We start from the raw sequence: 12,399 nt of genomic DNA, 5'->3' as shown, positions 1-12,399 counted from the left end.
AAAGTGTAGTGAAAAAATGATCATACAATGTTATACTAGCTGCATATATGTCACATGTATCTCTGCTATGTGAGAGTTGCAATGTTGTAATGGATTGGCATCAGGGAAAACTCAAATCTACTCTAGTTTACTGCTTGTATTTCTCTCAAAGAAACCTCCTTCACAGATGTTCTGCTGTGGAGAAAAATATGCAGAGCATAAAGCTGAGGTACAAGATAATATAAATACAAGCACTTTCCCCCTATATCCATCTAGAAAGGGATAAAACAAGAGTGTATTTTTATATACACTCCAAATACAAGCACTTTCCCCCTATATCCATCTAGAAAGGGATAAAACAAGAGTGTATTTTTATATACGCTCCGTAAGGCAAGTCCCACCAAGATCAGAGTTTTATCCCTCTGTGTGGGCCGGCAGATCTTCTTTTGGTTCTGTTGCATGGAAATGATGCAACTACATCTACATCTCAAATGTGGCTGAGGCAATGTCTCAGGGTGCTTGATCTTTACTGCACAGAGAATTACCTTGTCATCACTCATAATAAAGCTGAAGTACTTGTATTCTCTAGAAACCTTGTAGTAGGCCGCCATTCCTGGAAAATTGACAGCACAAGCATTAATCAAACGGAGTTGTTAAAATATCTCAGAATCCCCTTTCAGTGCCTGAAAAAATTAAAAAAACAGGCAAATATCAAAAGCTTGGCAAGCTCTGTTTTGTGTTTTGTGCTTTGCTCCATAGTGGTAAAAAGCGTGTTCTCATGGTTATTACACATTATGAAGCAAAGGCCCTGAGCTGTTTGCAACAGACATTTATAAATATCACAGCAGTGTGGCCCCTTTTGAAGCTACTCAGTCAACATCCGAAAAAGGATTCTGCTGCATGCATACTTGTACATGGATATTTCTGCATCCAATCCTTTCCTAGGAATGAAATCTGTCCTGATCTCAGTGGTGGTTTGAATACACATTTGCTCCTTAAAATACTAGCTTACTTTATTCTGAGAACTAGCATGGTCTAGTGGTTAAGACACCAAACTAGAAAGTAGGAAACTGTGAGTTCAAGTCCCACCTTAGCCATGAATGCCCACTGGGTGACCTTGGGCCAAGTCACTTTCTCTCAGCCCAACTCACCTCACAAGGTTGTTGTTGAGAGGAAAATAGGAGGAAAATAATGTACTGTATATGCCAGGGGTGTCCAAACTTGGAAACTTTAAGACTTGTGGACTTCAACTCCCAGATTTCCCCAGCCAGCCATGCTGGCTGGGGAATTCTGGGAGTTGAAGTCCACAAGTCTTAAAGTTCCCAAGTTTGGACACCCCTGGTATATGCTGACCATGTGGGTGAGTATATAATAATAAAAGTGGGAAACAAACAAACAAATTCCATGACCTTTTGGGATAATTTCATTCTCGCACAATAACTGGATGAACTTACATATAACGTCTTGTGACTTTGCTATGCAGTGTCTACAGGCAAGTTCAGTTGGCCTTGAGAATCTGATATTGTAGGTTTCCAACAGAAGGAAATCTGCAGGTCTGAACTGTGGAATCTTCAGTGCTTCGGAGTTTGATTGTTTGCTTTCAGAAGTTTCATTACTCACTGTTGTTACGTAGTTGGATAATAACACATATGAAAGTGAACAACAAAGCTCAGGGAGCAACCAAGACTCCAGTGTCTATGGCATTCTCAGTCATCCAGGTCATGTTTGTCCCAAAGGTGCTGTTCAAAAGGCAACTGGGTTTTATAGGTTTTTTTTCTCCTTGAAAACATTTCACTTCTCATCCAAGAAGCTTCTTTAGTTCTGAGAACTTCATGAACTGAAGAAGCTTCTTGGATCGAAAGCAAAAAGTTTTCAAGGAAAAAGCCAAGAAAGTCCAGTTGCCTTTTGAACAGCACCTTTGGACCAAACCTTCACTGTGTGTTTTCCATATAAACTTTAGTAAAATCTAATTTCAAATTAGATAATTCAGATTGATTTGGAAGATCTTTTTTTCACTAGCTTCCTACATCCATTGCTCAGTAAGTTGAGAACCTCTACTGTATGTTATGGTGGCCTTATCATTAATAGAATGGAGATATAATGGTATCCCATTGAAGAATGACTCTGCCTCCTCTCCTTTTTTCCCCATTGCTCTTTTTATTCAGTCAATCACAATGATTTTTTTATGCTTCTTTGAATTAACAGCCATGAGAATTTAGAAGGGGACTTCATTTCCCTAATTTAAGTCAATGACAGATTCTAGGAAAGTGACAAAAGTTTGCTGAATTACCAATGCAATTCAACACAGAATTGTGTGATTTTAATATATAAACTAATGTGGTCATTATTCCCTAAAATTGCAATTTATTTTATCTTGAGGTTCAGATTTTAAATGAAATACCTGTCAACTTCAAACTGTTCATACCTCTACTGGTTTTCTTTCGTTTTTGTAATAAAATAATGGGGGAAAACCTGGTTGAAATGATAACACAGGCTCCTGGTCCTGTGGTTGCAATGATACATTGTCGCTTGTGGCATGTCCTTTTGCTGTAAATACACATGGTAAAGTTATGGTAACCTTTTCAAACTGTCTACAACAATTACAGCCAGCATGCATTGGATGGTGGTATTGGCCTAGTAGAAAATGTGCTCTTTTTGTTCAGGAATGCCTACAGAGCAAAGCAGTGGCATAGCAATGCCTCAGTAACTAAAGGAAAGCTTTATAATGTTTCCCCTTACCTTGCCAAATAAATAAATAGGAAATTATGGGGGAAGTGAGTACATCATTATTAAAATGTGCACAGCAATCGTATTAAAATGGATGGCTTACATGAGAGAATATCTAAAACAATTTCTCTTGAAAGCAGATTTGATTGCTCTTTGGAGTTGTGTTTACATTCTGAATTAATTTCAAGGAGATTAGAAATTCTCATTCTTCACTTCAAAACTGTTTCATCTAAATTTTATAGAATTTGAGATTCTATAGTAACAAGTGCAATCAGAGCTCAATAGTTTAGGTTTTAAGCTAAATAGGAGATTGTTTTGTGCTTTGTCGTGGCTGATTGTACTCACACAATTCACTTTTGGAACTAATTGAATTTACATGCAGTAAAGTAGTCTTTCCATGGTGGTGACATCTTGATCTAAGCAGCATAAAATTCATGCATAATGAGCTATTTTATAACCAAGCTTCACTTAACACATGTTATTTATTTATTTAAAATGTTTGTTTGCCACTTTAGAGGGCAAATTATTTAAAAAGAGTCTTTTAAGTCTAGTATTTAAATGTTATATTTAGAGGCTAGCATTTAAAGAGAACTAATATAGGTTGTGGTTAAGGCACCAGGCTGGAAACCAGGAGGCTGTGAGTTCTAGCCCTACCTTAGGCACGAAGCCAGCTGAGTGACCTTCAAGCAGTCAGTCTCTTTCAGTCCTAGGAAGCAGACAATGGCAAGCCACTTCTGAATTCTTTCCAAGAAAACAGAGGGACTAGCCCAGGTAACTTCTGAGAATCCAAAATTGACACAAAAGCATGTAATAAAATAAAATAAGAAATATAAGAAATAAAATAAAATATACCATATTTTTCAGACTATAAGACACTCAGGACTATGAGACACACTTTTAGAGAGGAAAACAAGGGGGCAAAAATCTGCCTCTGCCTCCCAGCATCCATCCGGTATTCATCTGGCCTGTTTGCTGCAGCCCATGTGCCGCCACCTGTTCACCTCCACCCATTCGTCGCAGCCTGTTCATTGCTGTCCATTCGCTGCCACTATGGCCTGTTCGCCACCGATATGGCTTGTTCGCTGCATCTGCAGCCTGCTTTAGAATGGCTATTCAGCGTCACACCAACCCTTTTCCCCCTCCCCCCCACAATATTTGGAGTATAAGGTGCACAGACGTTTCCATTCATCTTTGGAGGGGGGGGGGTAGTGCATCTTATACTCTGAAAAATACAGTAAAATAAAGTAAAATATTAAGATATTGAGTTAATGATAAAATGAACTGAAGTTCCCAAAAGCAACAATGGCAACCAATATAAAATAGTATAAAACAAATAAATTTCTTGAATATAGTGAATACATTTGAGAAGAAATTGTGGGCACTAGGGCTAGCAAGGAAGCAGGAGATTTACTCATTGACAAAGTGGGTATTTAGTGGTTCAATGGATTGTATCCAATGTTTTCAATGTAATGTGCAAAGGCTGCCCATTAGTTTCAATTTTGCTTCTTTTGAGTTTCCTAACTCCTTGCCTGCACTTCTAAAGACATCTCCCATTGCATGCTTATGATCCTAGAAGCCTAGGATCAGTAAGCTGGTGGACTTCCAGTAACACAACTGTTAGGAAGAGGATGAAGGAGAAGAATAATTTATAAACACTCTTTTCACTAAGATCGTCCAGGAAATATTGGCTCACTAAGTTAGGTTGCTTGGGTTGACAATCAGCAAGCCTGCGTTCAAGAGCAAGTGCTGTTGAATGACAGGGTGAGCTCCTGTCATTCATTTCCATCATTCCAGCATTCCACCTCCTGTGACTATCAGTTTGAAAGTGAGCAATCATGAGTAGATAGATAGGTACAGCTTTGGTGGACAAATTAAAGGGGGCTTGTAAGGAGCTCCCAACCTGAGCGACTGTGATGTCACTGGCTAATCCTTTTCAAACTGGGAGCACCTCAGTGCTTCCAGCCTGAAAGCCAGCAAAGATGACCAAGGTTGTGGGAATCACAGAGGTTACAGCCTCCCTTTTTCATCCATCAATATTCTGTAAGCTTGAGGGATTTTTTTCTGCTAAGATCATGCAAACAGTGATGTGTCCTATATCTGAATCGTTGTTACCTCTAGCAGAGAAATAGCAATCTGAATCAACATTTTAGGAAACAGAAGCTAAACCCTGCCCGCTAACAGTGTATCAGGGTTAGTTATAGCATACAAAGTTAAAGCTTCTTCCAGCACAAAACCTGTTTTTGTTCATATTTCTGTGCCATTGCTCTGATTGCCAGCTTTGCCCACAGTTCTCAAAGGGTTATATGGGATCAATGCAATCATAGTTTTTCACTTCTCCATAGTTTTTCATCTGTTAAAAGAAGGTCAGACTTATTCTTTCTCCCACTACTCTGACTTGGTTCAAAACAACCCATCTTCCATATTTTCCTTCCACCAGAGCTCAATAATGTAATATGCTACAATTTAAGCAGAAATTATTGTTATCAATAAAATAGTGCCTCCTAATTCAATCTGATATTCATACTATTCAACAGGAAAAAAAATGATAAACTGACCAAGGAAACTTGGGACCCACAGCTTATTCGGCCACTAAGAAACTAATCAGCTTATTCCTTATGTATTAAGCTCCGTTTCATGTATCAACCTTAATCTGCTTGTCTCTCGGGCTGCAACAGTATGAAAATTAAGTTGATTTATGACATTTTACAGATGTTAATAATTCTTGAGCTTTGTAATGATGCTAGCCAAAAATTCTGTCCAGATAGTGGTTACCATACCCCACAATTGGTGGATTTTTCTGTTTCCTACCAATGCTGGGAAAGCATCCAGAATTTGTTTCCCCCCCCCCTCTGAGTTAATCTTTGAATACTTTGAAGGTCTACATCAATAAACTCTCTGTTCTAATTGACATCCTTCTGCCAGGCATGTCCACCAATTGATGGACAGGAGAAAAAGAGAGGACACTATAATTTACTTTTTTTTTTTTTTGCATCATTTGTCCCTAAAGGAAAAACGATAGAGAACTCTTGTCAGTTTCATATCATTAAAAAGGGAAAAGAAAAGACACAAAAAGCTCCAGGTTTCACTGCTCCATCAATGAACTTGTTAAAAGCAAAACAACCGAGTCTAAACTTTCTATGGTCCACTACTGAATATTGTTGTTGTTTTAAAAAAGGTAAAGCATTTCACTGGTCTATTGTAGAAAAAGTTTGTTCAACTTGACAGCCCAGAATAAAATGGCTTTGGAAGGCAGCAACCAATAAGCACTTCCACTGAGCACATAATACCTATTTGGGGTGGAGGCATTTGCCTACGAGAATTGATAGCAGTTGACAATCCCCAGACCACTATGGTGATAGAGGTCAGAAAAGATTTCTTCTGACATGGACCAATAGGTGGAGATTACCTTCATGGTGGGCTGGAGTGGGTTGTAATCTGATCAAGGACACGAAGTGAGTCATCTTAATGCTGGAATAAGAAGAACATGTGGACGAGTCCTTAATGTTATCTGATTAAGTGTATTATGTGAATCTAACATAAATATCATTTTGAAGAGATATACAGAAGGGATATTTTCTCCCTCCAAAATATCTCGTCAGCCTAAAATTTAGCAAGAGTTGGCTTCAGAGATTTGGATCTTCTTATAACAGATATGAGGGGAGCTGGGAATAAGCATGGACTGGAAATAAATATTTTGGATGCGAAAAGTCTTTCATCATTCAGTTATTGAGTTCTTTTCATCAAAACTTGACCTGCATCCAACTAATAATTTTTTTTCTCAACAATAAATTATGGTGGTTTTGATCAGCTAGAAAGAATTCTAGATTTGCTGATGAATAAGATAAATTGTGATTTAAAGCTGGATTTTAAACATGGACTGAAGAGGGATATCACTGAAACTTCAGTATTAATCAGTTATTGTGTTGTCTAGTCACTGCTGTGGAAATAAATAACTAATAAAGGCAGGATTTTGATTGCCCCAGCAATTTAGGTAAGGCTATAAATTGCTAAGGAACAAAATCTTTAGTGAGACCATACTTCACAGTCTATGTCAATTCAAATTAAATTGGCAGTTCCATAACAGCCAAGACTAAGCATCAGTTGGGAACTGATATTTGTTTATTTAAAATGACCTCACCCATAATTCAAAGAAGTAATAATAGTTTTGACAAAAAAATGTCAACATTTTGATAGGGTAATCAAGAAAGACTAAACAGAGTTTTGACAATTTTTGAAAAGCATTCAGTAAATAGATTTTGGTAAGAAAATTACATATGTTTTCAATCCTATTGTTTTCATCATCACAGAATTTAGTGGTACTTTGATTTAATGCAGGATTCAAGGACAATCTGGGTAAACAAAAGAAGGTCAAATGATGTTTAAGAAGACAGAGGATGCTTTTGAGATTCATTGTACCAGAAGCCTGGCCCTGAGCTTAGTAATGTCTCTTAGATCTTGCATTTCTACTTGGAAAAACAAGCTGACCAAGCTGTAATTAAGCACAGTTGTTTGTTACTGGTAGTTTTAAAATTCTTTTGAATTGCTTTATCCCAGTTTTTATTGTTTTAAAAATCAACTGAGGGGACACTTACTTTCAACTTCAGCCACCAAAGTGTGGCAATTCTAAAGTGTGGCAGCCATTTCAGTGGGCAATTTCAAGCAGCCACTTCAGGCAGTATTTGCAGCCATTCAGCTGATGGTTCTTTTTAATTGATTGAATGACAAAGATATAGGTTTGCCCTGCATCCTTCAAATGGGGTGGAAGAGCCTCTGGAGAAAGTTTTAGTTAGCAGTACGGTGAGTTTTGTAGAATGGGAGGAGTGCCACCTTGCTTTCTATCATAGCAGTGTACAGGTAGTCCTTAACCTATGACCAGAATGAGTGCAAAATTTATGTTGTTAAGTGAGAAGGTGGTTAAGCGAGTTTTGCCCCATTTTATGATGTTTTTTGGCCACGTTTGTTACGTGAATCACTGATGTTGTTAAATTAGTAACATGGATGTTAAGTGAATCTGGCTTCCCAATTGTGTTTCCTTGTTGAAAGTTGCAAAAAGCGATCACCTGACCCCCGACACTGCAAATGTCATAAATATGTACCAGCTGCCAAACATCCAAATGTAAATCACATGACCATGGGGATGTGAAAAGTGGGGAAATCATAAGTCACTATTTTCAGTGCCGCTCTATCTTTGAATGGTCACTAAACGAACTATTGTAAGTCAAGAACTACCTGTACTGTACCACTCCTATCCAATGTCATCAAATGATATTTACAGTATATTTTTTTCTAATGGTAGAGTACTTCCTACTTCTGGGTAACTTCTCAAAGTTTCTTCTCACTCGGAAGTAGAGTAAATATTTCAAAATGTGGTGAATTGCGAAAAAGCAAACTTTCTTTCTCCTTCACCTAAGCCTCTGAGAACTAGTAGCAGTATAATTATATGCACTTGCAGGCCTTTGCACAGCAGGGGCAGGAATGCTCTCAGACTTCATTTTCCTAATGATAGGTTTACGTAAAGACATTACATCTTTGCAGAAAAATGTAAACTTTAAAGTGGCAGCTACTTCTGTGCTTGTGGTACAAGGCATTTGCAGTAAGTGAAAGCAGATTAATAGCTCAAGTTTAGAAATAAACCATGTTGGGTTTTTCTGGTTAGAATACATTGGATTGCAGCCTAAATCAATTAAATGTAACATAGTGGCTGGAATTCTGTAAAAGAAAGGCAAGGGAACTGCATCAGGCAGATTAAAAAAATGGAAGAAGATACAGGAGGAGCAATCAAAAAACAAAAAACACACACTACACATATCACATATGCACATATTTCCTTTAAAAGTCCTTTCAACATTCAGTGGAGGTTACAAAACTAGACCAAAGCATTTTTCACTCTTTCTCTCTCCTGACTACATGTCATTTTATTTATAAAGAGTGGCTTCAGTGTCGTAACACGCATAGTTTGTTAGTATGGACCTCTAACTCTCATTTATCCAAATTAAGATTTTTTTTGTTAGTTTCCATGTTGAAATTAGTGCATCGTTAAATGATCCAAAATCTTTATTTTCAATATGACAAGCTAACCCCCATTATCTCTGTTGGGGCTTTTACATGTATTTTAACAAGTAGAAATATTTGCAGTTGTTAGGTCATAATCTACATCCTGGCTAGTTGTGTTTGCCACTTCTCTTGCCCTGGAAGATGTTTCCATGTTTGATATTCCTATATTATGGTGTGTTTTTAAAAATCTGATTGTGCAGCTGTGCAGTTGCCAAGCTATTATTTCTTTCCATCGGTGCCATTTGTTTCCTGCGGTACATACACACAAATTTTCTACTTCAGTAAGCTTGCAACCTTACTACTTTGGGCTGTTTAAAAATAGTTTTAAACTAGAGCTGACTTAAAAGCAAAATCATTTAAGAATAACCCAGCTGCAAAAGGACCAGGACAATCTTTGTCTTACATTTTGTTTTTCATGTTGGACAACTCAAGGCCATTCTGATATTCAAATGCAGAGATATTCCTTTCCAATTGTTCTGGTATTCAGATTTCTCCCAATCAGAGAGAACAATGATTACTTTCTCTTTGTGATTCATACATTTATATACCTCAATCGTGTTCTTCCTCACTTACTTTTTTTTTACCAAGCTAGAGGCTCCCAAACATAATAGGGTTTTTTCATATGAAGGTGTTTGAAGCCCATTGGTTATTGTAGTTCCTTTTTCAAGCTTTATTATATCTTTCTAAGTGTGGCCACCAGAAATACATACAATATTGCAGATGTGGAAACATTTTATATTTGTATTATAATTTCCTAAGGTGCCCTACTATAAATTTGTCTTTTTGTAGCTGTATAATTATTATCTTCATTGTGCTATCCACCCTGACTGTTTTTTTCTGGTTAATTAGAGACGATTCCCAACCATATATATGTGAAGATAATGATGTTGGCCACAATGTGTATCACTTGCACTTACTTAAATTGAACCATATTTGGTTGATCATGCACTTAGTTTAAAAATATTCTTCTAGAGCTCTTCACAGTCAGTTTTTTTTAAACCACCATGAATAATTTGAAATCATCCTCAAATCCAGGAATTCAGTGTTTAATTAAGTTGGGTGATTAGTGAACATGATAAAAGCACAATTCCAAACTCTTGCAGGATTTCATTACCTGCCTCCTGTTGTTGAGAAAATTGCCCAAGTACTTCAAGTAAGCATAGAACCCTAAAGTAATAAGATTTTCAGTTACTTAAGGGAAACAGAATGTTAAAGCTTATATATTAAAAAAATCTTGAACATAAATACTTGGATGTTTACTCCCTAATGAAATTGGATTACAAACAGCCTTAATACATTGCTTATTGCCGATTTTATAAATGTATAACTACTGAAACCTAGTAACCATGGAAGCAGTATGGTAAATTAAGTAGGATAAAGGTAAAAATGTTGTAATAAAGCATATATAGTGTGATCATTTTTGACTGTGACATTTTAAATTGTTTGCTATTTAGGTTGAAGGTGTTGAAATCTGATGATTCATATGATATAATGTATTTGTATCATTCATTTAAATGAATGCATTTTCAAGGTCTTAAGTAATTTGCATAACAGAGATTTTCTGAGAGATTTACCATTATTTTTTGTATTATGGTGGCATTACGAGATATAGTGGTGCAGTGGTGAGAATGCAGTACAGACAGTTCTTGACTTAACAACCACAATTGAAACCAATAATGTTTGTTAAGTGAATTTTGCCCCATTTTTCAACCTTTCTTGCCACCGTTGTTAGGTAAATCATTGTAGTTGGTAAGTTAGCAACATGGTTTTTATCAATCCGGCTTCTCCATTGATTTTGCTTATCAGAAAGTCGCAAAAGGGGAACACGTGGCCCTGGCACACTGCAATCGTCATAAATGCGAGTCAGTTGTCAAGCATCTCAATTTTGATCACATGACCAAGGGGATGCTGCAATGCTTGTAAGTGTGAAAAACAGTCATAAGTCACTTTTGTCACTGTGTTGTAACTTTGAACGGTCACTAAATGAACTGCTGTAAGTCAAGGACTACCTGTATTGCAGACAAACACTACCCACAGCCAGGAGTTCAATCATGACTGGTTCAAAATTGACTTCCATCCTACTGAGTTGATTAAATGAGAACCCAGATTGTTGAGGGCAATGTGAGTGGTGGGTTCCTCTCCCCATCGCTACTGGTACACTGTGCACGGGGCCGGGCATCCTGTTCGTGTACGTGCACTGTGCATACCTGCGCACTCAACCGCCCCTGTGACACCCAGCTGCTTGTCAGGGGTCGCGCAGGTGGCACATGCTGTATGTGTGTGTGCAATTGGCCAATTGCTTTAAAAACAGGTATGGAACATGAGCGGTGGGAGGGCCAAATGAGTCACCCTATCGGTATGGTGGCAGCTGCTCCCGGCTACTACCGGTAGGGCCGTACCAGGCCGTACCGGCTGGAACCCACCACTGAGCAATATGATGACATTATAAACTGCTCAGATAGTTCTGTATAGTACTATTGAGTGGTATATAAGTCTAAGTGATGTTGCTATTGCTATTAGTTTCCCTCACAGCTATTCTGAAGTAGCTTACTACAAATCTATTCAGAAGGAATTGAGTTGAAAAACAGTAACTCACCCAAAGGTGCTGAAAGGTTCTATAGTTGACTAGAACTAACTTAACATTTAATATTTGTTATCAGTTTATGATAAAGTTTGAGATACATGGTTTGTAAACTTGTGAATCACTTCAAAAGTTGATGGGCCAGATTATAAGGGATTTGATGTTTTGATGAGCGCTAAGAGCTTTCTATTACTGCTAACGTACATCAAATTAAGTATGCAATTAGATTGAGTATATCCATTGGGTTTATCTAATAAGGGTTTATATAATAAGATTGTGCTTTACTGATTTGTACATTAATTGGACATCTTCTTTTTCTTATAGGATAAGCCTGGCCAGTAAAAGGTACATGGGACATATATACTATTAGAGATTATCATAGACATTCCAAGAGCTGCATCAGTAAGTCTTTAAAAATTATTTTTCTCTGCATTCTCTGCATTATTTTCTTTCCTGAAATATGTAAATAGGCAAATATTGACAACATTTATATCTTGTGAAAACATGATGCTTCAGGCTATGTATATATGCAATAGTTTAACATGCATAAAACCTATAAGAGGTGTAAAAGCTGCCTTTTAGGGCATCAAGTCAAACCCACTGCTCAGGGCAGGGCAACCCTGCAAAAGGCTACTCCGTCCACCTAAAGACATTTGTTGAAATGAAATTCATCACCTCCCTTGATAATTGGTTCCACTGTCATAATCTTTTTTTTAAACAAATACAAACTTTTTAATAGCATTCAACTGGAATTTGCCTTTCTCTAGTGTAAGACCATTGTCCCATATCTTAAGAGTTTGGGACAACAGGTAGCCCCTTTGACCTTCTGAGTGATATCCTCCTCTGTTTTTTTATTCTCAATAATTATCATACCCTCATTGGCTCCTTATAACTTTGCAGTGTCCTGCCCATCCTCAGTGTCAGTTTTACCTATTCCAGTTTCTCAGAATCTGTGCTTAAAAATTTGGTTCCTAGACTTAATGTTTACGATGCCATCCAACCAACCATCACTTTTTATAAGGTGGATACTATTCTTCTATAGACGCAACTTAAAATTG

The 12,399-nt window shown here is 37.4% G+C and overlaps 1 protein-coding gene across 9 annotated transcripts in view; it reads left to right on the top strand.

Annotated features, from left to right (window-relative positions):
* The window catches only part of TSPAN18 (tetraspanin 18), a 175,887-nt gene that overhangs the window by 127,605 nt on the left and 35,883 nt on the right, over window positions 1-12,399 (top strand). For all 9 annotated transcript variants that reach the window (XM_081936325.1, XM_081936320.1, XM_081936327.1 and 6 more), the window contains one exon: window positions 11,666-11,743. The gene's annotated coding sequence lies outside the window, so the exon portion shown is untranslated. The remainder of the gene's footprint in view (window positions 1-11,665; window positions 11,744-12,399) is intronic.

Source organism: Natrix helvetica (genome assembly GCF_964273705.1).
Source record: "Natrix helvetica genome assembly, chromosome: 1".
NCBI classification, from domain to species: domain Eukaryota; kingdom Metazoa; phylum Chordata; class Lepidosauria; order Squamata; family Natricidae; genus Natrix; species Natrix helvetica.
Note: the sequence above shows the minus strand (reverse complement) of the source record. Positions and strands in the feature narration are given on the sequence as shown.